Source organism: Falco biarmicus, chromosome 7, assembly GCF_023638135.1.
Source record: "Falco biarmicus isolate bFalBia1 chromosome 7, bFalBia1.pri, whole genome shotgun sequence".
In the NCBI taxonomy this organism is placed as follows: domain Eukaryota; kingdom Metazoa; phylum Chordata; class Aves; order Falconiformes; family Falconidae; genus Falco; species Falco biarmicus.
This window is the reverse complement of record NC_079294.1, coordinates 5,263,692-5,291,403: the sequence shown is the minus strand read 5'-3', so window position 1 is coordinate 5,291,403 and position 27,712 is coordinate 5,263,692. Positions and strand designations below refer to the sequence as shown.

The window sequence follows — 27,712 nt, the reverse complement described above, 5'->3', positions numbered from 1 at the left end:
TTGTTTAAGGAAGGAACCCATTCAGACGGAGCTCTTTATTTAGTAGTGCAAGGTGACTGGGGAAAAAAGGACAAGGGTAGGCAGTGGAAGGGGTAGCAGAAAAGTCTATTTTCAAGCTTTTCACTTTTGTGGCTTTTGGATTATTTGCATCTTTGGGATTGCCTGTGATCTTGTCATTCCTTCACCCCGGTGGTCCAGTCATGATATAACACCAGGTACAGAACTGTGTTTTAATCATTCTCAGTTACAGCTGAGACTTTTCCTTATCCAATATAAAAATATTTAAAGGGAAGTCATCAAAATAACAGCTATCTGCCACCCTGATTAGTTGCTTGGTCCATGGATACAGCATCATACACGTATTTAAAGAAAAAGTGTCTCTCAGGGTTTAAAACTGCTTTTGTCAGCCTTGTTAGAAGCTCTGGCAGATGAGCAGTATGAAAGTAGTGGATATTTGCTATGGCTGTGTTTTCTTTAAGCCCCTTTCTTACATGATTGTGAGTTTTGCATACTTTTTGTGGCTAAACTGAGATTTTTCCTTCTTCTCAGAGGAAAAGCAATAGGTTTTTTATAAGACCGTTTCTTTTGGGTTAATAAAATGGAACTCTAGAAGCATCACGTTCTTTTGAATTTTAATATTTCTTTCATGACATCTATGTTATAAAAACTGAAACCATTGTAATGCCACTCTGATCAATAGGTCACAGCCCTTTATCTTCTTTATCTGTTCCTCTGTACTACCCAGGTTGGATTACTGCAGGCTCCCAAATTATTCCATACAATCTAGGTCTTTACACAGATTTCAACAGCTAAAATTTCATGAAGCTTACAAAAGTAGTTTGATCCAGTGGGAGCTACAACATACATTCCTCATTGTACTGATTTCAAACTCATGGTGTAACTGAAGAATACTGTCTTAAATATTTCAGATGTTGGTAATACAGAATTTATCAGCCTCGCCTTGTCCAGCCTGGACATGCTGTTCTTTGCCCTTTGACATACTGTCCGGCTATGAGCTCCCCTAGGTTCAATGCTTTGACAAAGATCAGAATACTTATGGTGAATATAGGATTAGTCTTGGACTTGGGCAATTCTGCCCAAAGTCTGTGTGAGCTTGGGAAGCCAATTATTATTTCCATTTTGGTTCTGCACGTATGAAACATGGATGTTAACTTTAGTTCTGTAGATTAGTGAAGATAAGTACCCTTAAGACAGTAAGAGAAAATAATTTAAGTGGTGAAGACAGATACAATGAACAGATAAGGCTTTCCCATGAAGAAAATTAAATAAACCACATAAATTGGCCCTTCCTACCTCAAAACAGTGTAGGTACTTGATGAAGACTTGTCCTTTTTGTAAGCACTCTATTTAAAAATATTTATAGTTTAAAAGACATTGAAGACTAATGAGCACAGAGCAGCAGCAACGTGAGAAAATATTCATTATTATTGTCATGCTCTACCTTGAGATATTATCCTTCAGAAAATTAAATCAATTATAGGTTAAGAAACAGTTTCTTTTCTTTTTTCACAAAACTTTTGAGGCTGTATTTTAGTTTTAAAAACTGGATAGAAAAACGTTAACATTGTAGCCATTTTAACTATGGCTAAAAACTGAACTGTGAAGGTGAGGGGAGAAACAGATGTGCAGTCACTGTTGAGTTGTGGAAGATTTTATACATTTTCTGCAAGGTAAAAAAAATTAAATAAATATAACTTGTTATGAGTGAATTTAAGGTTAATTTCACATGCTTTTTCCTATATGGCCTATGGGGCAGCAACCTTTGGAAACTCTTACCTTAAATGCTTGTATATTCTGCTCAGAAAAGAAAGGTACTTACAGCAGTAAATAATTCTTTTGATAGTAAATCAGCCATGTCCTGCCATAGTTCACCTGAAACATCTGCTGGCTGCAACTGTCATATTAACTAGCCTAAGAAGTACATCTCTGTGTTTGTAGGCTACCCATAAATGTATATTTCTCCCTGCGATGACCTGCAAGCAGTATTGTTTAACTTTGGGGGCCAGAACAAATCCTACCACCTCTAACACATGAAACTTGTCTACAACCATATTGGTCCCTCTTTGTTACACCTTCAGTCATTCAGATATGTGAATATTTGATCTAACAAGCATACCTTCTTCTGTGAAAACACTAAAATGAACTCCTCATGTTAGAGCAGCTATGTGTATTTTGGCCATGTGATAATAACTGTATGGTGGGAGAGAAAATTAGGTTTCCAGAAAAATGCAAACTGGGGGGGGGGGAAAGTAGAACAGAGAGCAGGGGCTAATTTATCAGTCCTGTGATTTTCTCCATACTTACCATGTCACTTGGAGCTGGCAATGGTTGCAAGAATTATACCGATGGAGAAGATCCAACTTGCATGTCCTAGTATGATGACAAGGTTATTCAGTTACAGCCTTATCTCTGTCTTGGCTCTCAAGCCAAGTTACAACTGTTCTGAAGGTCCCTCATGCACTGGCCCAGAAAGAAACCTCAATCTTTAAATACTCAGTAGGACCGATCATTTATGAGACCTGGTAAGTGTATTATCCTAGTGAACTATTCTTAACCATAATTTGCCATGGACAGAATTTTCTCAAGAAGGCTGGGAAAATAAACACATATGCTGAACAGCTTTGAAAAATGTAGTCAAACTTCTGATGAGTACATCACTATAAGTTCATAGTAAACCCACTGTTTTCCTCACATGTATCCCAGTGAAACCAAAGACTACATATTGTTGACATATGCTTATTTCATACATAATTGCTGTCATTAGCATAAATCTCTGGGTTTTTCTTGTCTAGGCAAAATGATAACATTGTTATTAAAATGTTGCAGCAGTATGGGATATATTCGTAATTCACAGTGAGAAGAAAAAAAAAAATTACATCCACATAGACTTATTTTAGAATAGATCATAGGGTTTCATTTTTATTTTCCAAAATTATTCTACAAAGTAAGGTCTTTTGAGGTCTTTAGCAATGCAAACTGATTAAACTGATAATGACCTTACAGAAGATTCAAGGAATAGTCCTTTATGACATAGAATTATTAATCATAGTGCACTTATTCCAGATTTTTTTAAAGATCATTTCAATAAACGAATATTTACAGTATATGAGAATTTCCTTTTTACTATTTTTAGGTACACAAGCAGGCCTTACAGCTGAATTGTCTCCCATGGTAGGAGTGTTTTTCACTGTTTAGAAGCAAGCCACAGAATAGTTTCTCATGAATTTACCAGATACATCCAACTTTGAGTAATTGAACACCCTGGTGTTCAAAGCATTCAGATAAACAGTGTCCTTCCTGAAAGCAAAATTAAACTAAAATAAGAGGATATGCTGCAACTTTTGGAACCAGTAGAGAAATTCTAAGACAGCTTAAATGTACCCTATAAGGGTTTCAGCAATATTTTGAAGGAGATTTGCTAACAAATGTTAGAATGAGTTATTTTTATGTGGTCAGGAGGTTGTCTTGGCAAAACAAAAGTCAGAAATAGCATAGATATGCTTCCCACTTAAAACACCACAGCAGTCAGTGTGGTGGAGTGACAGAACAGCATCAATTACAGTTCATGCTTTTTCAGCTCTAGAGTTCCCAAAGGTCAAATTGTGCAAATCTGAAAATTTTAGTGTCACAGCTAGAATAGTTTAATTTTTTTCAGACACTCTTGTACTCATTGAAAATTAAGAAACTGCACCTTTCCCCTCTTTTACATCTTTTGCGTAGAAAAAGGAATATGGAGAAAAATTACATGTATAATTTCTCAAAATTTCCTCTCTTTCTTTCCCCCTGTATGTTGCAAGGATGATCTGAGGATCACCTGTATACTGAATACAAATGTGTTACTGCTTTTAGTAGGATAGAAAAAATCAGCCCTTGCCAAGATATCTGCAGATAACTGGATTTGAATGTATTTAGTGCTCATCAGGATTGTCTCTCAGAAAATAAATGGTTCTCATTACTCCCATGCAGTCTCTTCAGATACCCTTCAAACAGCAGAGAGTTCTTAGCCTACATTTCTTCTTCCTACCCCTTTTTTCCACCCTCAGCCTTCACATTTGTCAAATCACATTATAAATGCATGTGATGCAGTTACTTTAAACAACTTTTGGTAGAAGATCATGCAGCTTTCCAGTCTAGGTAGAATTAATCACAAATTATAATTATAGTTCCATATAAAATAATTCTAAAGTGTGCAAAGTTCTTGTTGAATGGAGTGTGATCAATCAACTTTTAGCACAGGCAAGAGAAGGCAAAACATTTTTTGGGAAATATAAAGGTCTTTCTTTTGCTCTGGAACCTCCTCCAGCAATGCACCTTTTGCAGCAGAGACTTCTTGCTTGGACCCAAAGGTAGTGAGCAATACAACACTGCTTTCTCCACTCCAGGAGATGTTGGCTCACGTCAACCCACAACAGTAGATCCTATTGCAATAAAGAAATCCAGTGATGCATCGTAAACATATGACCCTGTAGAAAAGGACACAGGGCATCATGTTTTTCAAATTTTATTTTTTTTTCTAAATATCTGCTGGACACAATATTACTGCATATCCTCTTTAAAAAGTTCCTTCTTTGTATGCCCCAAAAAACTAGGTTTGATATTCAAAGTAATTTTGATCTTTTTAGCATGCTCACCAAAGGAAAAGATGGAAGCAGATCCATCTCAAGTCTATGACCACAATGCAAGATGTCAGAGGAGGAAAACTAATGGTTCCAACAAAAATGTATAAAACCAAAGTGATATAGACACATATTCTAGGCCAGGAAACCCCTAACCTGCATATTGCTCCATCTGAACTGACAGCTTCTGTGATTTTCAAGAGGATTCTCCGACTAAACTATAGTACACCAATACCCCACTCCCCGTGCCATGAGATCTTCTGATGCTTCTGCAGTAGCTGACAATACAGTTCTCTTTCACTTTCCCAGGTCTCACAGGACTAAACTATCCACCAGGAGTTACCAAGTCTACTCTGGAAAACTAAGAACTGGGCAGAGCGTGGATCCTGGACTAGAATTTCATCCCAGAAGATGCTGGTGTGAATTGAGCTCACTGGTGCCTCAGCATAGTGGATGACCTATTTTACTGATTTTTGAAATTCAGAGTTGCTGAGATAAGCCAGCTGGATGGGACTGCTTTGATTTATAGCAATCCCTAGAACAAAGTAGATATTCACAAAGAACAGACCTGAGTAAGTCACAAATATAAAGTTTGAAAACCAGGCTGCTTGAAACTTGGGGCACTTTTTACTGAACTGTCATGTGACAAAGGTTGAAGGCTGCATTAAAACAAGTTAAGCTTGTGAAAATCATTTGGTGAAACACCTTCATTTGCTAAAAAAATATTTACAAAGCCTAAAGCCATAAAAAAAAATGTTGTGAGAAGACAGTTAAAAAAAAAAAAAAAAAAAAAGACAGAGAAACTAGTCAAGCACAGGTACAACTGAACCTTGTACTTGCCCAGTGATAACTTTTTGTGTCTGTGTGTGAGTTTTATGCAGTGGTGAACTTTATGCAGTACTACTGTTGTCACAGTCAAATATAATATGAGACAGATTTCGGGTGAATCTGACAGAAAACCAGATGCAAACAGTGCGTGGTCTGACAGGATGATGTTCATAAATTATGCAGTCACTGATGGAAAGGATGTTTATGTTTTTATGCTCTTAAAAATGTTCTGTCTCTCTTTAGCTGATCAATATTGTTGTTTCTATACTTCCCTTCACCTGCTCACTCTTTTACTTAGACACTGGTCAAATGGCAGCTCAATATAGTCTGTTGAGATGGAAAATCAATTGCATCAAATAAAGAGCTATGCTTTTAAAATTGGTGGATGTCAGTACACACGCACCAATGCTATAGACAATGGAACAGAAGATGTGATGGTTTTACCATCGTATTGGGGAAAAAGGCATAAGTGAAACCAGCTTGCTTTCAGCTTAGGTCTTCATATTATGCTTGACTGAGTATATGTCAGCCTTTTTCTCTTCCATGAAAGGTTCAAAACAAACAGCATAAATTCCAGGAGGGGGCTCAACCACCCAGAAGCAGGGTTCAAAGGTAGGCATTCATGTATGACAGGATGAGCAGCAAGATAACACTAAGGATCCCTGACAGGAGCTACAAATCAGTGACTGTGTTTATAAGATGTAAATAATATCACCACATCACCATAAGGCAACAGGTTTTCTCAGAAGACTTTGTGGTTCTGCAGTTTGATTACACTTTCCTCCTCAAACATTGATTGCAGCATTTTTCATTGGAAAAAAAAAGCTTATTAATACATCATATAAATAAACTATGTGTGTATATATGTGCACAATGTATAATATTGATATATTTGCATGATAAACTGAAAAAGTGTTCTAATTTCCACCCCTCTTGGATATATTTGGGTTTTGCAATCAGTAGATTTAGGACTCAGTTTAATGCAAGAATGAAAAGCTTATAGACAGCTTTCTCAGAACATCATACCTTTTAAAAACATGATTTATCCAAGAGCATCCAACCATTCACCATGAACACCACAAACCCACTAAAGACTTAATTCTTTCTATCAATGCTTTTGGGAAGTTAAAGTGACACAGTGAACCTGACATTACTCTTCATCATCTAATTCTGTGCATTTATCTTTGTGATTTTGAAAATTTCTTTTCTCCTGCAGCATTACCTTTACGTTCAAGTACTGGATTTTACTGCTCTATTAGAGCAAAAATAGGCTGGTAGTTAAAGACACAGAACTAAGAGCAAAGCTTAATCAAACTTATGGCTAAAACATTATCAATTTGTCTCAGTTTCCAGTTACAATTAGAGAGGACTGCACTTCTGTTAGTTATGAAAAACTACAAAAATTGTCTGAATGCTAATATTTGTGTTATGTTTACTACTGAAGATCAGAAAATATCACTGCTGGAAACAAGATCAAGTACTTGCACACTTAAATACATTTCTTCAGTTTCTTGAAATAATTGCTGAGCCTTTCAGGAAAAGTTATTCTCAAATTTTAGAGCTATAAACAAGAAAAACATCTTTTTTCTTTATACCAAACCAATGAGTGTCCAAATCAACCCTGGTGGATAGCAAATGATAGGTCAATAAGACATAAGACATAGCTGGGTTTGTATACATTTCTCATAAAAAAGCATTTTTCTGAGGTGGTAAGGTTTTCTTATCTATTGGTCAATGAATGACTCGCCCAGTACAACACATTTATTTCTGCAAGGAATTCTGACTCCAGAAGTATAAATTTAGACGTTTTGGGTTTGAAATTGCAAGGAGATCCTGTGATCTTTTTTCTGTAATAACTGAGTTTGAGCATTTTTTTCTTCATTTATTTAGGTAAGCCTACAGGAAATTAGAACTGTTAGACCAAGTCATCCAACTTCTTAGAGAAGCTGTTTGCAGCAGTTTGCATCTTCAAGTACTTCATTTTATATTGTACATTTGGGACAGTATTTTATATCGTATTTGAGTTTTAAAAGGCCTGTTACCGGGTCTGTTACTGACCATTTCTTAGAGGAAAGTAAACATCCACACCTGCTATAAAGCAATCATCCAGCACCTCAACAAGGTGATAGGTTAGCTAGGCAAATGTATTTAGAGTGCAGGCACTTCACAAAATCTTTTGGTTGTTGATACGTGAGTATTCCAAATGGGCACCCACCAAAAAAGTTACTCACTTGTTACTGTTTGCAAGGTATTTGTTAGAGTTTGAGGTGATTTGATTCAGCTGAACAGCTGTTGAGATCACAGCTAGTTCTTGAACCTGTGGTTAAAATTGTTCTTAAAATTGTTTCCACCTCTGAAAATTATCTTCCTGACACTTTTTCTTCCTTTCTGAAAACCATGCTGCCCTTACTGTAAACTGCAGATGGTACCACCTGTGCTCACTTTGTCAGAACTTCGGGTGGCCAGTCCCTCTTTAGAGCCCTAGCCTGCCAAACATTCCTGGGCTTCTGCCCCAAAGTAGGCAGCAGCAAAAAAGACAGCTCTGGCATTTGAGGTGGCAAAATAAAAATCTTTGTAGGGCAGATTCGGATTTCAGCCAAATCGCCACATCCCAAAATACCCAAATGCTACGAAGTAGATCAGACTCAAAATCCACAATGTTAACGTTCAGCTCAGTATTATACCAAAACATAAACTTATTTAAAATAAGGTAGACTTTCCTAAAGTGCCATAGAGGAAAAAGTCTATTCAGGTCACTGAGGAAACTTCCATGGTTTTCTTGATTATCGAACTAATCTGCAATTCTGTCTTTCTTCTTTACTAGGGGAAACACTGTTCTTAGACCTAAGAGATCATTCTTTGTTAAAAAAAAAAAAAAAAAAAAAAAAAAAAAAAAAAAAAAAAAGCTCCAGTTAGGGCAGAGTATAATAGACTAGGCATAACCCATCCAAGAAATCCTATTTAAGGCCAACATGACAATAGAATTTACAGCTGTTAAGTGCTCATCAGCAGGACTAATGCTTGCAGAATCTGACCCTTCCTTAATCTCTTTTCAAAAGTGATTTAGAAGCTCTTTCTTTCATTTTTAACAAGCTGCTGTGCTGCAAAAGGAGTGGTTTAGGTCAGATCACTTAAAGATCACCACCAAAAGGGTTTGAATGAAACAGGTTTAATAATGTGACTGCACAAGATGTGATGGCAAGGTTCACTCTATTACTGATTACATGGGGTAAATGCACAGAGACAAATCAAGTAGAAATCAAGTCAGAATAGAGGTGGGCATAGTTTATAAAGGTCAAGGGCATAAGAGGGTAAAGGTGATCTACACATGAGTCACAAGATTTAATGTGGACCCCCTTGCTTTCTGTACTCAAACAGAGTTTAGGTGCAGCCAGATCCAATCTTAGTCTCAGACTTGGTCAAGGGTTTATGCCTAATGGGAGGGATATAGAGTGGGGTGTAGAATAAAGGAGACTATTCTGTCGAGTCATGAGGTTTAGAGTAGATGCCCTTGTTTCTAAACTCACAGAGTTTAGGTGCAGCTGTCTATTCCTAGTTCACACTTGGACAATGGTTTATGTCTAAGGGGGAGAAAGAGTTTTCTCACAATTCAAGATTTTATGTATAGGATTTTAGCAGCAAACCAGTACAATTTGTTTTAAATGACAAAAATAACGTAGATTACTTCAAGCTTGCAATGCATATTATGAAAAAGTTATACCTGTTAAAAGTTCCCCTTGAGTTCAGTGAATGCCTTTGTCTAATGCCTTTTGCATTCCTCAAAGGGTGACGGGTTGAGCCTTGAGGAGCTGGGGTATCAGCACAGCTTTCCACAACAGTCCCCTGGTATCGCAGACTTGGTGGTTTGGAGCTCGGAGCGGTGTCCTGCTCAGGGGGAGATGCTGCTCACGTGCCTGCTGCGGCCCAGGAGAGCTCACAAAGGTCTCGCTTGAGGGCTGCTGTTTCTAAGGCTGTGAGATGATCGGCTTTAGTCACCATTTAGTTAGTAAAATTCCATCCTGGCTGCAACCTGAGTTCATAATTTTTTCAAAAATGCCAGGAGCAATGGTACCGTTCCACTCAGGTTACAACGCAGGCTGCAGTCCAGGTAGCAGCTTTCCAGGGCTGTCGGGGAACAGCAGGTTGTGTCCGTTCTCATTCCTTGCTTTGATCAGTCAACGAGAGCTCCAGTACGGACAGTGCTCTTCTGTGCCTGAGCAAAGTAACAGTTACTGGTACAGTCAAGGGCTGCTTAACTGCCTGACTCATCGCTCAAGGCACCAAGGACTAGTCAGCAGCTCCTAGGGTCATAGAACAGCCCGGAGAAGGGGGAGAAGTGCATCACTGTAATCCACCCAGTGACTAAGGTCAATCCATCTCCCTCCCCCAGAGATGGGGTCTTGCCTCTATGCTTATAAACAGACTGATGTTATATTCCAATTACGATTAGTGGGAAGTTTTTAGTTAGGTTCCCTTTGTTAAATGTGATTCTTAACTAGTGTTGTATATGCAAAAGTTTTGTAACAGTGTTATCTGTTTAGCTATCCTCCATACCTTAACATATGATGTTCACCAGCAAGCATCAGTGAACTAAAGCCCCTAGATCCACCAGGAGTGTCCTTCCAGTCTCAGGGAAGAGGTTAGCCAAGACTATTACTTGTCACATACGTTACTAGAACCATCCTTTTGCTTTCTGTCCCACCTCCTCCCTAATGCTTTTCTCTGGCTGCTTGAACATCATATCATATATCACCACACAATTAGAATGCTTAAAATCTTACATAAATGATTTGTTATTGTCTGAGTCCACTGCATAAATATCTACTTACCATTTACTTGTGTTTGCTTATGTCAAAAATGACTTTTGACACCTGTGTCCTGACTTTGTTCTTATCATCTCACTTTGTCAAAAGTAAATGAAAGCCATACATAGCTAAACACGAAGAGGGTAGTGCTGTGTTGAGGTTTACTCATACAAATTCCTTCCCCGGGGTTTCTAATTCTCACTTCTTGATTATATTAAAACCTTCATCCTGCACTGGTTTAAGCTTTACTTACTTAAACACATTTTCATTCTCTCGCAGCCTTTTTTGCAAGACAATATGGATGTCTTAACACTCTGTATACTTTATTGGCAATTAAGTACACGTCTTGAATTATTCAAGAAATCTAGACCTAGCTACATCAAAATAAAGGTGTCATTAGCCCACAACAGACACCCTTCTCCTACAAACACTGCCTATTTCTAAAATACCTTCTCAGTTCAAAAACAGCAGCACAGTTCCTTCCTGATCCTTAGTACACATATTTTTACACTAAAGCACAACATTCAGCAACTTCCCATACACACACACTTTTCTTTTTTCATTCCTTGGGAGATACAACCGCAAATATCATAACAATCAGCATTGTGCTCCAATTCTTTCTCTAAATCTATGGGTTTTGATATTCCAAAGGTATCGTTTGTGATGCCCACATATATAATTGCTGATACAGCTGCAGACCACTACAACTTTTGCTTACCCTCTGTACCCTAAATTAATGGTGAAAGAGCACTTGACCACAATGACACACCTGATTTACTAAACATAGTGAAAAACATTAATCATTGGTGTAGAATCTTTATAAACAATCCTTATATATAGGATATATTTAGTTCAGGAAAAATTCTCTGTATGGTATTGATAAGGATGCAACTCTATTAACATTAGTATAGCAAAACATTTAAGTCCATCATATTAGTAATCACTGGAATGCTGGTATCTTTCAGGAGCCAAAGCTTATGTCTAGAAAACATGTTAAACATTTAAAACAATTCTTCCTACATTGCTTTCTGTAAATAAATCTTACTGAAGTATAATTTTTCATATAATATTTTTCATCCCCTTGTCTAAACATTTGTTTAGTGTTGCCATGTACTCCTAAACAGCAGCCACATTTGATTTTGGACAGAGATCTTTTTCAGTGATGAATGAAAAAGATTCTGGATACATATTTTCGATCTTTACTATTAAAGAGCTTGGGAATGAGTTCCTAAGCATTGGAAATGCCTCATTTTGTGTCTCATACGTCTCTTACTCTGAGACGTTAAACTTGATATTAATTTTAAAGCAGACCACTACAATAAACAAATTCATTTGTACAGTTGGTCATAGCTTTCAGATACTTTTTACAGGATCCTTTTTTTTGCCCATCAGAGCAGCTGTTCTTAAGGTGTCTATTATCTTTCAGTCTCAAAGGTCAGCTTCAAATCTGGAAGACTTCTGGGAGCAATCCCATTGTCACAGAGAGAAATGGCACTCTCTTGTGCAATGCTTGTGTTTCACAATAATCTCATGTGTTTGCCCTGTTCGTGTTTAGGAAAAAGTAATTTTCACAATTTATGGACTGGTCCTGCATAACAGACCTAAGAGCACACACACAGAAAAAGAAAAAAAAATATTTAACAGTATATGAAAATGTGTGCTGTCTCTTTAAATAAAGTATATATATTACAGCTGCAGTAATACTCCATAAACCATGGGATATTTAGTTATTTAGTCCTCATTTTCTTTCGGATTACTTTGTTGCTAGGAATCTTGACTAACCAAAAAATAGGATACTAAAGGAGAGGATTAAGTCAAAATGTATCTGAAAGAGCAGGGAAAAGTAGGTTGGACAAGGGTTCTAAAAGGCTCTCAGCTACATCATATCTGTTTTTTTAAACAGTGTGACCTCTTTATAACCACCTTATACTTCCCTGCTAGTATGATATTGTATATTTATATAGGGGATCATTAACAGTACAACTGCAATGTAATTGAATGCAGGATTCAATAACAACATTTAAGTTAAAATACCATGTGAATATAAAATTCCCTTTCGATCTTGCTCTATTCTACTATTCTCTACTATTAGTCTAATAGTCTACTAATAGCCTACTATTTCATTTAGCATTATTGCAAGGAAAACAGGAGAGGGGCAGCAAAAAAAGGTTTATTTTGATAACATTCTTGTTCATGTGGAAGAAGATTGCATTACGTGTAGCTTGATCAGCAGATAAGAGTGCTCAAAGAAACAGCAGCAGAACCCAATTATAATGAGCTTCCAGCCTTCAACCTGAAATGAAGGAGTGTGACTGTTTATTTAAGGTGAGGGCTTTTTTGTAAGTGAGATGTGTTTAGGGGAGTGATGACCAATTAACTAATTGATCTGATAGAAAGCTGAAACCCCTCATAAAAGAAAAAGGAGAAAGGTCACTTTGGAGATTCATGCCATTTCCTGTTGTGATCATCCCAATTAGCTTCTGATGAAGCTGAGAAGTGAGGTAGGGAGTTGAAGGAAGGGTTTGGTTCTTGATGAACCTATGTGAGGAATGAAGAAGCACATGATTAGTTGGAAGGTATCAAATGTTTGAATGATGAACCCAAGGTATGCCAGGTTTTTATTTCATTTAAGTGCAGTGAGGTTTAATGGAACAACAAATATAAAGACTGCAGCCTTGGTGGCAGGTTTTTATAAAAAAAATATTTTAAACTAGTTTGCAGAAGTTTATTCTATCATTCATTGTCTGCATCCCCAAGATAGATGTTAAGGAAGAAATCCAGAGTTGCTGGGTGGCTTCATTGTTACATTTAATTGTCTGGGGTTTGTGAAAAAGTCCATCTATAATGTCATAATGAAGTTCCACAGAAATTATGAATATTTTCAGAACTCTGGCCAATGTAAAGTGTACACATACACACCATCTTCAGTAGCTTGGAAGCATGGCTGGTGATGATTAGACAGCCACAAAACCAAGAATACTATTTGTTCAGAAAGGAAAATAATGGAAAACAATGAATTGGAGAACTTAAGAGGTCTTACCTGGAAGGAAGCAAGAGGACTGAGGTTCTGAGTGCCTTCAGCTGTTGAACTGTGTCAGGTGGTCTTAACATGTTAAATGTGTTAACAAAGGATGCACAAGGTTCTGGTGGTTACATTTCACAAGAATATTATCACTGTTCATAGTGTAATGTGGTGGCCTTGATGATCAAGCACGGAACTTCTTTCCTAGAGCTTGTACCTGAGGTTGAGAGCCAAGAGAGAAGAGAAGATTAATACAAATAAAAAACATGCAGGTCCATGAGCTGGTCATGCTCTGAAAACAGGCTAAGCAGTGTACTCACTTCAATGTATTTTTCACAAGCTTTAATCTATATTACTAAACTAATTTCTTTTGCCCCAATTTTTAAAAGCATATCAGTGATTTCAAGTGTTGTAGAAAAAATGCAATGGACATAAAATCTTACCTTTTTATTGTGTTGTATCATTTTAAAGTTCAGCCACATTCTGTCTTTTAGTTTAGGTGAATCACATTAATACGGTCAGCAAGACGTTCTCTGAGCACCAGCAGACAGCCTGCAACATTGACCTGGAAGATTTTTCTCTTCACCTTCAACTCAGAAATTCTGTGCAATAAAAGACAGCCAAAATTTTACACAAGTATGAAAAATTACTTTCCCTTGCATTGAAGCTTACTTTTAATGTATGTGGCAGCCTTATACTCACATAACCCCTATGGCTGCAACATTTGCTTTCAGCTTTTGTTCTCCAGTGTTAGATTGAAATGATTTCTGTCAGATTATCAAGGAACAGTGGTATTCCTTTATAATTTTCTTTAATGTGTCAGGAAGATTATTTTATACTGATGTATTTTCAAAACTTATGTTCCTGTACAAATGTTTAATATGCATTTAAGAGCATCCTGAGAATGGTGATAATTATCACAAAACATAATCCTTTCCTCCTTTACTCGCTGTGTAAAATAGTTTTCTCTACAAAGAAGGAGCCCTGCACAATACTTTGTGACATTAACATGGGCTAAGTTGCTACTCACTAAAAGCAAGGGATCAGATATGCTTCTCCAGGTATGTTGTATATAAAGTACAGTAGTATATGTTTGCATTTTGAGTGAGAGTTGAAAGAGATATTGAACACTACACAATAATTTGCTTTGATCTGGAGTTGAAGAAGCTTGCAGTTTAAAGACTTACTGCATTAGACTCACCTTAGACCAAATTGAAAAGGTCTCTATTTCCTAGGCTCTTACTCTTACCCTTCCAACCAGCTTTGTAAAGCCAACACAGCATGCTTAACAGCTAATTAGGGGCCTTGACCTGAAATAAGAGAACAGAAGGAGTTCTGGGTCAAGAAGGTGATTAGGAAGAATTGAAAGACATGGTATCCTTCCCTCCCCTGTGCACTCCCCTCCCTGCTGCCTTCTTGGAAAAGAAGAATGACCATTTCTGTGATTTTTCCAGTATCAGCAGCTCCTTCATCACCACACTGATTCCATCATCCTTCTTTCATCGTTAGCTTGTTGGGTTTTTTTTCTCTTCTAGAGAACTTAAAAAAAAAAAGGGAACATTTTTTCCAGTTTTATTAATTACATAGGAGGATTGGCAAAAATGATGCAAAGATCTTTACTATTTGTAAATTCATTCTATCTGGAGCTAAAACTGTACTAACAGAAGCAAGTCATAACAATACCAAAGTCTTTTTCTTCAGTTAGTTGGTATAACTATCACAAAGGTAAAACAGAAAACAAGAGCACAGAGAATTTTAAACGCTGGTATAGATCACTTGTACATATGCTCCGTATTAAAATGTAATTATTAAAACTATAGAAAACCCTCAGCTGTACCTTTCAAACAAGATGGCAGTAGTTTTAATCTAATTTTCATGTAGATGTACTGAACATTTCCCAAGCTTTTGAGTCATAGGTATAAAAAGAGCTAGTTTCTCAAAGCAAAAACTTGAAAGTTTGCAAATTTGCACAGCAACAGCCACATTGCATCTGATGAACAACCTGTCTTAATTCCAAGTAGAAGCATTACTTTTTCAGGATTTAAATTAAAAACTCTTAAATTTGCTTTAATTCCTTAGCCTAGAATGGACTTATAGACCAGTTTTCATTATTACACTGTTCCTTTAGAATGGAATTACAGGAACTGAGAAGTCTTTTCAGAGGAATTAAAATAAACCCCTCAACAACAGAACCAAACACATTACATTTCTTTTGTCCTCTCCATGCTAATCAGTGTCAACATTGTTAACCTACAAAGGAAGATACTGTGATTCTTGCTGAACAAGATGGCAGTGAAAGCTTCTTATTCCAGACCAAATATAAGATCTGTTTTTCAGAGGGTTGAGTGTTTTCAAAGTGTGAATTTAGCAACACTATTTGCAGACCCTCAGAGCCGGTGAGAAGCTCAGCTAATTCTGCATGGCACAGACAGAAGCAGCCAGGCTCTATCTGGGGCCATTTTTTCCTTTTGGAAAATAACAGTTACATAAATTTATCATTCTTTAATCAATGAGAGATATTAGACACTTGGTTAAGAGCTAATAAGATAACCGACATGGAACATTCAGTGCCACGTTAAATGCTAAGTTCAAGTATTTTAATTCTTCGTGTCTTTTTTAAAAATTATAATTATTACGTGCAGACTAATGTGCCTGGCTATTCATTGCCCCAAAGTGTTGCAAATTCCTGTTGTTAATGTCTAGAACTGATACAAATTCAACCCAAGTGTCAAGAGACACATCCACATCTTTGCAATAAAAGACTGTCTTGCAAAAGGATGTACATGAGAGAAACAAAAGTCTGCAGAAATGAAACTGATGAAATAAAATAGAAAATGTTGGCAATGATAATTTTTTTTTCATTGAAGTTAGACCACAAAAACAAATCATCAAGGTGGCCTGATTCTTGTACTTTCTAATGAATTTCAAATGCTTAACTTCACACTTCAAATATTAATTCAAAAAAATATGTGGGTGTTACTTCACGCTATATTTATTTATACCTATAAAAATAAAGCAAATACAATACACTTTGCACTGCATAAAATTTCTGCTTCATAAACTGTCAGTGCATACTTCCTGATGCATACAGTAGATTGCTTCTTTCTTCTGAATCTGTCAAGGAACAGCTTCAGAAAGTTCCTACATTCCTGTCAGTACCACAAATCACTCAAAATATAAACATATGTATATGTACATTTTAAATGTAAAAAAACCCCATGGATAAAACAAAGAGCAATTTTCAGTGAGTGATTCCATATCAAATAAGTGTTCTTCACTTAGGAGTTTATTCTTTGCTCTAATCCAGTTTTAGATAGATACCCAGAATTTTCACCTGGAAAGGGCAATAGTAGTAACTGCTTTGCTTCTAAAAGTTTATTGGTTATTTTAAAGTTCCAGATTCAGCCATATCTCTTCATAACTTATGTTGACTTTCAAATGTTGCTGCTAGTAATAATAATAATTAAAAAAATGTATTGAATCTATAGTACAGCTCTATTGAATTCTGGAAAAGATCAAAGTAGGTCTTAATTTTTTTTTTTCATACATGGAAAAGTGCTATTTATGAGTACAGCTATTTAATTATATTTGGATTATATTTGAGCCTGTAATCTGACAGTGTTGCCTTTGTCACAAATCTTAGTAATGAATATTTTACCAATACATTGGAATACATAGCTGGGAACAAGAGAAGCTGTCAAAGTTGGTACTTAGGGGTGGTTACTTGTTTACTAAAGCTCTAAAGAAAGTAGTACAGGTCAATAGCTCTGGCTGCCAGTTGTCCCTTCATATGGTTGATTTCAAGCCTGAGGTAACAGTCAAGTGTTAAACTCGTGTTAGTTTTCTATTTTTAAATGGTAAATGAACCCTAACTGAAAACGTTATTGTTTTCATGTCCGCTTCCTACAAGCGTTAGCTCAGGAAGTGATAAAGCTGGCACAATTACCTGTGGCCTTCCCAGTGACTGATGTCAAGTGATTTCCTGGCTGGCTGTAGACAATGGATTAGGAAATAAGCCTCGTGACCAGGAAGTTCTAATTATTTTTATAGTTTGTTTGGTTTGGTTTTTTTTTCTTAAAGCCTAAAACAATAGATGCAATAAAGTACTGTTCATTTCATGATTGCAATGCCTATAACTAGTGATGGACATGCAATTAAATGTCTGAAGTAGCCTTTTTAACTCAAAGTTTTTCATCTGATATTTATACCACTGGTCTTAATTAGGTTTCATCATTTCCCACTTACACAAAAAACTTCCATTTTTTCTTCAAAGTACACTAAGATGGTTGAACGCCAAAGAGAATTTACCAAACAAATCACATGCAGAATAATATACATAAACATTTATATGTCCCACAAAAACAGTTTTCATAACTGATTAGAAATTTTCAAGCAAAAGGCTTTTTAGTTGTTGTTGTTCTTATAGACAAACACTTATTTCCTTCTTCACTTCAGTTTGGAAAAAAAGATTAATAACATCATCATCCGAATTTAAGAAAGGTGCCATTTCCTTCAATGGGGTTTGATGACAACAGCGCCAGAATCTCAGCCCATCTTCCAAGGTTCAAATGATCTTTTTGCTATTTCTGTTCTTAACAGAACTGAGAAAAATACACCTGACAGAAAGTTATGAAAACAGTTCTAAATGTTTTTGTATACACATCACAATTTAGTAGTAAAGATTTGTTTTAAACATGATTTTAAATCATTTGTACTTGTCTTGATTGTGTAATAAGCTTTGTTATTTAAATTTCTGAGTTGCGTACATTGACAGGTACAGAAAGAGAAAAAAACATAACATCCCTCAACCTCACATAAACCAGTGTTAACACTCTGCTGACTAGAATGGCAAGAGGAATTCAGCAGCGCTTCTTATATGAAAAAGTAAGACATAGGAAGAGCTGGTGAAACCTGAGGTCTGAATCCCACAGGACTTGAAGCATAACTTATAACTGGGAACAGACAACAAAACAATCATGCAGTAAAATGAAGACACAGAAAGAAACAATTTCCCTTACATGGAATGAAAACCTGAATATTGAGAAACTGTGTTTAGGCTCCCTTGCCTCAGTTTCCCTAAGAAAGCTTCTTGTGACGCAGAATGGGCTTAATTTTCTTGTTTGAAAAGTGCTTTGAACTGGTTTTGTTAACTGATTCCATAAAAATGCCAAATGGCCGATCATTTGGACACCTGCATTGCCTGCACAACAGCGGTCAGAGTTCTTTTGTTGAGCAGACCAGGCTGGGGGGTTGTTTCTGCAATGTTGTGCTCAGTCTGACTCAGATAGTGCTGCTGCTGGCTGACTGGGCTCTGGGAGTTCTTGGAGATCTGGTGGATGAGAAAATGGCAAAATTCAGCGTGTATAACTCCCCCCCCGCCCCCCCCATCATTCTCCACTACCACTGCCACCCCCCCTAACAAAAAAACAATCACTGTGATGCAATCACTGGAGTAGTTACAATTTTTCTAGCGTTAGACCTCACAAAAGAAAAAAAGGCATGAGTGGTCTTTTATCTAATTTTTCTCCCTCATTCCTTACAGCCACCAGACCTAAAATCTACAGCAATACAAGAAATGGAGAGCAGTCCAGAGCTAAACCTGAAACCTCCAAGCCAAGTTAGCGAAGAAAATAAGTGCCAGTTTATCTACAGAGAATTTGGCCCTCTGATCGAGGTGTGATTTTATTTATTTTTTTCATTTCCCTTCAGTAAACAGATCTCTATCCATGCAGCTTTTGTTTGTACTGTTAATTTTGGAACTTACCAACACATGGGATTTCTGTATACTTATGTTCTATTTTCCTAGTGAACACATTTATATATATATATATATATATATAAGTATTATATACACACACAATATTTTTCTTGAAGGCATAACGTGTATTGTTGCATATATTAAAGCTCAAAGACAATAGCCATGTAAAGAACCAAATTTATGTCATTAAGATTCAAGCAATCTCATGCACTAAATTTAAAACCCTTCTTGTATATTTGTGTTTAATATTAGTATTTGTTATTTTCTGAGAGCCTTGTGTGCTTGAGAATGTATAAAAAGAAGATGGGTTGTGTTCTGGAAAGTTTTCAATCTGAAATAAAGATTGGAGTAAACTGAATGCTCCAGAAAGAACAAACTGTTTCCAAAGTTATGGTTCCAGTTTGTGACAGCGCAGAAGAGTGAAGGAGACATTTGAAACAGCAGTGTGTATCCAAGATTTTTCATGGATAGCATATTTAATTAGCACTCAGAGAAAGAAAGGGCAGGAAATGGCTCAAGCAAACAGTGAAGCAAACTTTGAGGACTAGGATACAATACTGAGTGCAGAGGAAAGGACTTCATAAAGCCCAGTCAGTCTGTATGGCTGTACAAGGGAAGATGTCATCTCACGTTCCCAACAGCAGACAAGAAAAGTTGAATGACAATGAACGTGCAGTCATAGGAAGGCATTTCCTACCTTTGTAGTAACCAGAAATACAATAAACAGAATCATAAACAGTAGAATTGTTGAAGTCTGGTCTCTCGCACTTAGGTTTTATTGGTACCTGATCGAACACAAGACCTACTTGAAGCTTATTCCATACTTAGAACATTCCAGGTGATGTTTCCCAGTTGAAGTTCTGAACTATTTTATCAAGACAAATAAAATTAAATCACAAAGCAAATCAAGGCAGTCTGTCTTTGCCATAGTTTTTTTTATTATTATTTTTCACAGTAATTTCTGTTAAATAAGTATTTGAAGCCCTTCTACCTCTTTCCAAGTAGTCCCTTTAGCCAATAGATTTAAACATTGTCATACAGAGGTGGGAGTTGATGGACAGGTACAGAGCAGGAGATGACAAACCATGATCTCATTTCCTTCAGAGACCAGACTAGAAATCACAAAATCTTTTACAAACACTATCTTGGCTTGCCTGACCCTAAAGAAAGGTTCAGATTAAAATCTCTTGGCTGGATGGTATTTATTTTGAATTACTCCACTAATTTTTAATTTTGTTTTGAAACAAAAATTACTGTGAGAAAACCTGTGCAGCAATTCCCATGACTACGCTTTCCAGGGGTTAAGGTTTCCACTTTCCATCTAGAGCAAAACATTTAAATGTTCAGCATTGCTGACAGCACAAGACATCAATTAAAAGTCCAAGTAGTGTCAGTTGCACTTGTTTATTTCATATATTATATTTATCTTTTCCTGGATTTCAAGTGCCTCCTGATCAGCTTTCTTATCCTATGAAAACATCTGTACAGAATTGTTTCAAATGAGCAGAAACTTACTGCGGTATCTGTTCAGCTGTCAGACAATCAAGGTCATACAAGGTGCAAAAATGCTTATCTATATGAGAACAGGCTGAAATCACCCCCTCATGTCACCCCAGCGACTCCCATTACAACTTTGTTTTCAGTGGGGAAAACACTGGGAACTTGCAGTGGATTTTTCAGTCAACTTTTCCAAAGCCATTATGCGGGCAAGAATGCACCCTTTAGGAGAGACCACAGAAGAGCTGTGATTCCTTGACTTGGTGGTTTGCACGTTTTACACAATGTTTGGTACTTCACTATAGTGGTCCAGAGACTGGCTCCAGTTGGATCTATCAGCTTTACTGTAAAATACAGATTCAGTTCTGGGACTAAAAATCAGAACCAGAGACTCTGCTCTGCACTCCCTCCCCTTCCAAAAGTTTACAAACTAAGACCAGAGTTCAGTTTGGATCTATAGGATATGGTATATCACTACAGTATGAGCATAGCAATAGTAGATGGCTTCTAGCTTCTTCATAGCATTTAGCTTTGGGGGCCTGAATCACTCTTGCAAGTGGATTTTTGCATCTAAATTGATTGGGTGCATTAAGCAAATACCTCTTTTGTCTCTAGTTAATGAATATAGACAGAATTTAAACCAATAATTATCAATATACATGCTATTAGACAACAGATAAAGCCATACTGTGGGACACGTGTTCTGAGGTGTTAATTCTTGCAATTCTAATTCCTCGGTTACCCACACCACAGGAGTATCCTGCATCTCCTTTCTGATTACATCAAGGATTTTCTTCATTTTTCTTCATATGGATGCACAGGACAACATGTGCCCAATTTAATATGTACTCAGAACCTGGACAGAGTATGAACCCAAAACCTGGAGCTGTTTTTTACCATACGTCATATGAACTTTAAAATCCTTGGTTCAGATTCAATTGGCTTACTAAAACAAACAGAAATTTCCTTTTTAACTAGTGACAGCGAATTAGAAGTTAGGAGTGTTTGGAATCAAGAACCAAGATCAGAAAGGGAAAAGACATGCAGAGCTATAGAGATTAGTTCAGGTTGCATTAGATTAGCTAACACTTTCATTTCAAACACCTCCAAAACATACATGTTTGAATGCATACTTCAATGCTAGCTAATACAGAAATTTAAAGTTTGCTTGTCATACATGTGGGACACCTTCCAGTAATAAAAAGGAACTTTTATCACAAAACTTATTTGAATTAATCTAATTACATTACGTGCTCACATCTATAGCCATTTCAGCATGCATAAGTGAATGTGAAAAAGCTGCACAAACCTAGCCAAAATAGAGGAATACGTAGAAAATTAAGAAAGCTTTTCACATAATGTGATAGAACTTAAATTCAATTTAAGTCACACAAGTCATAAGCCCCGATCATTAATTTTATTTCCCCCCCTCCCTTACATTTTTACTGACAGCCTACTTCTATCTTAAATGATCTTGATTACCCTATCCATAAAACAGGAACATAAAAGTTCAGGCAACGGTTAGAAAGCAGTGGAATTGTTGCCTGCCAGAAAAGTACTTTAAAAAATCCCAAACCAAAACAGTGACAAAACTAAACACAAGATACAAATATCCATCAATAACAGCATGGAATCTTAACTCCATTTAGATACTCCCCAACTGAATTGCATGGCCTCAAGCCACCAGAAAATAAAAAGCATCTTACATACCACAAAGATAACCCAACTTTTTTTTCTGCTTTCCTGAAGTGTGAGAGTTTAAAAACCTCATACATGGATTAAAAGAAGTTGTTGTGGAACAATTTAGAAGAGGCTCTTTCTGTCCTGGGAGTCTTTCCAGTTCTCTTCACGCATGTAAATTCAGATTCCCATTATCCAATTTCTCACACAAAATGATTGTTCCCAGATAATCAATCTGTCTTTTTATATGACTTCATGGTCATTTAAACAGTTTTTCAATTGCAGACCTAATCCAGAGTCCCCAAACTATTCTTATTGACTTTTTAACTACTCAGTTATTTGCCAGCTTCCATAATTTACTACTTATACATCACAGCTTAAGCAACTTTTCTGTCTCACTCAACACTATTGACAGAAGGACCTAATTGTCTGCAAGCTACATGTATTATTCTGGATTTTGTTTACCTGTCCTTTTGGGGGAAAAAAAAATATCAAAACCAGCAGCTAAATTAAGGCTTAATCACATTAAAAAAAAAATGTCTAAAATCTCCCTTACTTCGCTTTTCAATTATGCAGGGCCTTACAATCTTCTAACTAATTTTCAAGCCATTAATAAAGTCCATGGTTTTTGTTTCCGGGTTAAATATCCCTTTAGAATTTGGTATTTTAGCATGTGGTATTTCAATAAATAAGTACAAAAAAGTTAGTTATAAACTACAATACAATCATATCTCAGTCTTCTTATACATAAGACAAATAAAGCATTTTAGCTGTCTCACTCCCGCTTTTTACAGCTCTCACAGAAGGTTCTGGTTGCTTTTTACACTTTGAACAATGTTAAAATTCAGCCCCAAGCGTGCCACGATATTTGTGACAGTTACCTGTGAAATTCAGAATTGTGATAAAATCCCAAAACTAAGCTCCAGCTGAGGGTTTAATTACAAAAGATTCACCCTGTTCCAGCCATAGTTCTTATGGAAACTCCAAATGGTGCAACAGCTTGAGAAAACAGGTATTCCTGTAACCTGCACCTATTCCCCACCTTGCTGGCAAGAGTGCAATGCAAAACACTACACAACTCCCTAGAACAGGAGGCTTTCTCACCACAGCTTCTTTACTTTAGCCAATTTTCCTTCTTTTAACAGCTTCAGATGCTCGATCTCATTTTAGGCCTTCTGCTCTTCCAAAGGGAGGAACATCTCTAAGTCCAGCATGTATTAAATCCTAACCCCTTGGCTGGAATTCATAAAGAATCTGAAAGCTCATTAGAGCTGCCAGAAATAGATTCAGATATATTGAGAAAAGGGATAAAGGGAGAAGCTATAAAAAGAAGCGTTGTTCTTGGTTAAGTTTTTATGCATTCAGCATTCGTAATAATTCAATACAGTAAAATACATGACTAGAATCTGTTTCTTAGGTCCCTGTACTTTGCGTGAAAATTAATTTAGTGAGCTGTTGATCCAGTCTGAAAAGCACACAGGACATAACAGTTGCAGAAACTTCAAACTTGCCTCAATGATTTTGTGAGAATTACCATGATTTTACAATAAAAATCTCAGTTCTTCATGACTTTCAAAATACAGAATAGTAGTGCAATGAAATGGGAAAACAGCTATCCGAAATGGGCAGCAGTAGCTGCAGCAGTGCAAGCTTTCCTGCTGTCAAGCTCCATCGTTTAAGGGGCTTTAAACCCTTAATATAGTTATTATATTAATATAATATATTAATTATATGAGAAAGAGAATATAGTTGTGGGTAAAAATGATGGGTAGAAACTGGTGTCTTTCTTTTATTCTAGATGTGGCAAGACTTGCCAAGTTATTTTGCTGAAGAGAGGGGAACTGTGGGGGTGTGTCTGTACTTAGAAAAAAGTGATATGATAAAAATCGTGGGAATGTCTGTGAAAGATTCTGCAGGGGAAATGTTATTCCATGTCTAACATGAAACTGAGAAGTAATTACTTAATTCCTTTTAGATAATTAAATCTCATATTTAAACTTCCAAAGATAAAAAAAGATTTTCAACTTTAAAAGTTGTATGAACCTACTGACAGTGTAAACCAAGGCACCAAATAACTGACTGCAAGAGAAGACACAGGTTCATGTTTTCCGTTGCATTGCGAGCTTCACCTTTATCCACACTTTGCACGTAAGCAGAGTTTCTCTTCACCAAAATTGTCTGCTATACTCACACTGAAAATAATAATTTAGCGTGGAAACAAACCATTTTTAAACACTTCTGCTGTACACAGCCATTAAACAAGCATGCTTCTGTTCTCCCTGAAAGACTTTTCTTTCCCAGAGTCATCTTAGACAATAGCCATTCTGTTAAGCAGGATCTTAAATTAGTTAGGGAAACATATGGCATGCCCTCCTATGGAGGCCATACTTTGGTTATAGCTTTCTGATCTAGGTTTTGGTATGAAATTTCTGCCCAAGGATATACAAGGTCTTTACATGAAACATAACTTTCAATGTTATCAATAATGTTTTACATCTGTGAATGATTAGATAGTAAGTTTATCAGGGTTTTTTTGTATAATTTGGAGATATTTTTTTTTTTCTTATATGAAGCTCAAAGTAGTATAACATCTGTTTGGGGGAAGGATACATTTTTCTGAGGTGGCATTGATGGGAGATGAAGTACAGAGGTGAGGTAAGTGGGAGTGCAGGGAACCCAAGGCATTCTGAAAAATATTCACACTTCATTTATTATATCTTTTCAGGTGAGCATGTTTACTTGTATCTCCATACAGCTGTAGGGTGGTTGCAAAGGCTTCCTCTAGCAAAGCTGATGCAATTGAGACAGCATATGCTGGTACTTAAGCAGAGATGTTCATGCATGCTTCATTTTTTTGAAAAAAAACAAAACAAAACAACCACCACCACCACACAACAACCCATCCAGTTTACAATATTATGTTACCCAACCTTTTCTCTCTTTAAAAGAAATACCAGTCTGTACATCTTCCCTGCTATGCTACAGCAATTAAATATCAGAAGCAATTTATGTGTAACTTGTTCCACGCATTCGTTATTAAGTTGCATGCAGCAGCAAACATTTTCTGCTCAGCTTCCAATTAGCCAGAGTGAGACCGTAACTCCTGCTGATTGCTATAGAAAGTATCTAGGAACTGGAACACATGCCTTAGTACTGCTTGCTTCTACTGCTGACTTTCCAATGCCTTGCTGTGCAGGTTGATTAAAAAACAAAAGTAAAAACAAATTTATTGCACCTATCACAAAAAGATCTGGCAGAATATGAATATTCCAGAAGGGGATTGTGAAGCTTAGTATTAGTGTATAAAATGCTTGAGATCTTCATAGTGGCAGCGTTGCTGATGCTGAAGTGTTTCCATAAGGTGTTTCTTGATCTATTGTGCAACAAATTTGCATCATGGTAGAGGCTGCAACTGCAGCCAGACCTTTCCTTCAGCAGTGCTTCAAAAGCAATCATGTCAAAAGCATCTGAGAAATTACAGAAAGAGCAAGCAAAAGCTCTAGATTTTGCTTGGAAGTACTTATCTGGCATTTTCATAAGTTTCCAGAAGGAAGAAAGAGCTCAGCTTGCCTTTTCTAAAAAGATAGAGAAGAAAGTCTCAAGTGCTAGTAGCTTTAACTATGAGAAGGTGTGATAACATCTACGTGCACGGACACTTGGATGCTCCTGTTTAATGCTTCAGAAATATCTTAGTCAATGCTTGAGTATTCTGTCCGTTAACCCATGTTCGAATAAGCAGAAGTATCGTTAGCTGCCTAAATTAAGAGCAATTTATATTTGCTGATGAAATGGTATGGTTTATAAGCATATAATTATATACACAGAGTCACCTATACATATATACTTGCATTTTTGGTGTTTACATTTGTTTGCTATTTTTACTGCACTTCAAAGTGTGCAGTTTACTGTAGGACCTTGAGAAAAGTGTAGCGAGACACCTCATACACTGAAATTGCCATTTGGTTTATACATTTCACAGTTCTGTAATGCAATAATGCATCCCTTACATCTCTTGAGCACTCCACCTCAGCGCTTAATCCCCTGGAACTGCAGGCAGAGCACTAATTGACATTGTCTGGTTTCATGACCCAGTCAAATGTTTTACAATAATTACAGCAAACAACACAAACTTGCTGCATAAGCATAACCTGTGTCAGTGTCATCAAGAGTAGCTGTTGCCTTTTAGAGTCTGCTAGGACAACAGTGACAGATATTCTTGTTCAGGAAATCATATTTTCCACTTGCAGCTGACCATGCTGTGGTGGTGGCAAAACACTTTGTTCCTGCTTAGTTTTATTGTCAGTGTCCTGTCACTCACAACGTTTCTACATTCACATAAGGTATGCAAATTAAAACAAATGTCTGAAAGTTGTGCCTAGCTGCTGTGGCTATGTGGATGATTTCTGAACATAATTGGTATGGTTTAATGTACACCCATGGCCGTCAGATCAGAGTCGCTTAGCAGAGGGCACCGAAAGAGATTTTCTTTTACATGGCAGTTTCTTGAACAGTAACTTTAAGTATTATGGGCTTAAATAGAGTAAGTTTAAATTTGGAAAAAAGGCAGTTTGATAACTGAAGTAATTTAATCCTGTTGCTGCAGAGAGAGCAGACACCTTCTTTCACTACTTCAAACAGTGTTGAAGCATTATCTTTAGGTATAAGAACAGAAATCCAACCACGCCTATATGTTCTTGATCATCTTTGTGAGTCTTTTCTCAGCAGGTGGAAAGGACAGAGAAGTGGATCCCTGTCTAGTGAAAAATCCTACTGAACCGTGTTTCATAACTGGCCTCTCTTGTATGGTTTATCCGTATGTTGACTTTAGGATAGAGTTAGTAGCAAAAATGTTTCAGATGTTCTCAAAATGAGGGGTTTGAAAATCTTTGTACTGATCTACTTCATTAGGTATTTCATTAATAATTTAAAATTATTTAAAACATTATCCAACTAATTGTCCCAAGAGAAAACAGAGCAAATGTTAAAGAGCTTCAGCATTTCAATAAAGAATTCTGCAGTATGTCAGGGGTGAATACATTAGTCTTGTAAAAATACTCTATTTTACAATTGGTTTTTTCTGCCCATAATCAAAAAGTTAAGCACAAGCACTATACAGGACTTAAGAAATCCTGTTCGTAGTTGTTAGAGTCTTTGTGAATATGCTTCCACTAACAGGATGGACACTGTATAGAAAAATCCACTTATTTTCACGCAAGTTCTGCATTGAACTGATGCAGCTCTACAGTATGAACTGATGCAGCTCTACAGTACCACAGTGTTGCAGTTCTTAGAAGATAAGCCTGACCTACACTATAATATGCTTGGGCGAAAGTTCTAACATAATAAATGCATGGTTTCTCAGCTTACCACTTCAAATTGCTGGTGAAAATCAGTGCTCCCTCTGGCCTGGGGCAGGTCCAGTGCTGGCAGCCTGGCTCTGCCCACTTGCTGTTGCTGTTGTGGAGCATGTGCTGCGGAAACAGCA

At 36.8% G+C, this 27,712-nt stretch overlaps 1 long non-coding RNA gene across 3 annotated transcripts; it reads right to left on the bottom strand.

Moving 5' to 3' along the window:
* LOC130153052 (uncharacterized) lies at positions 1 to 27,712 on the bottom strand. Of its 3 annotated transcripts, XR_008823194.1 has the most exons (6): positions 27,595 to 27,712; positions 14,494 to 14,602; positions 13,736 to 13,894; positions 13,311 to 13,509; positions 9,187 to 9,678; positions 1 to 2,391 (listed from the first exon to the last, which is right to left on the bottom strand). It is a non-coding gene; the product is annotated as an uncharacterized LOC130153052 (long non-coding RNA). The 3 variants fall into 3 exon arrangements; XR_008823192.1 differs by lacking the exon at positions 1 to 2,391 and having other exon boundaries at positions 2,402 to 9,678; XR_008823193.1 differs by lacking the exons at positions 1 to 2,391; positions 9,187 to 9,678 and adding an exon at positions 9,691 to 12,563.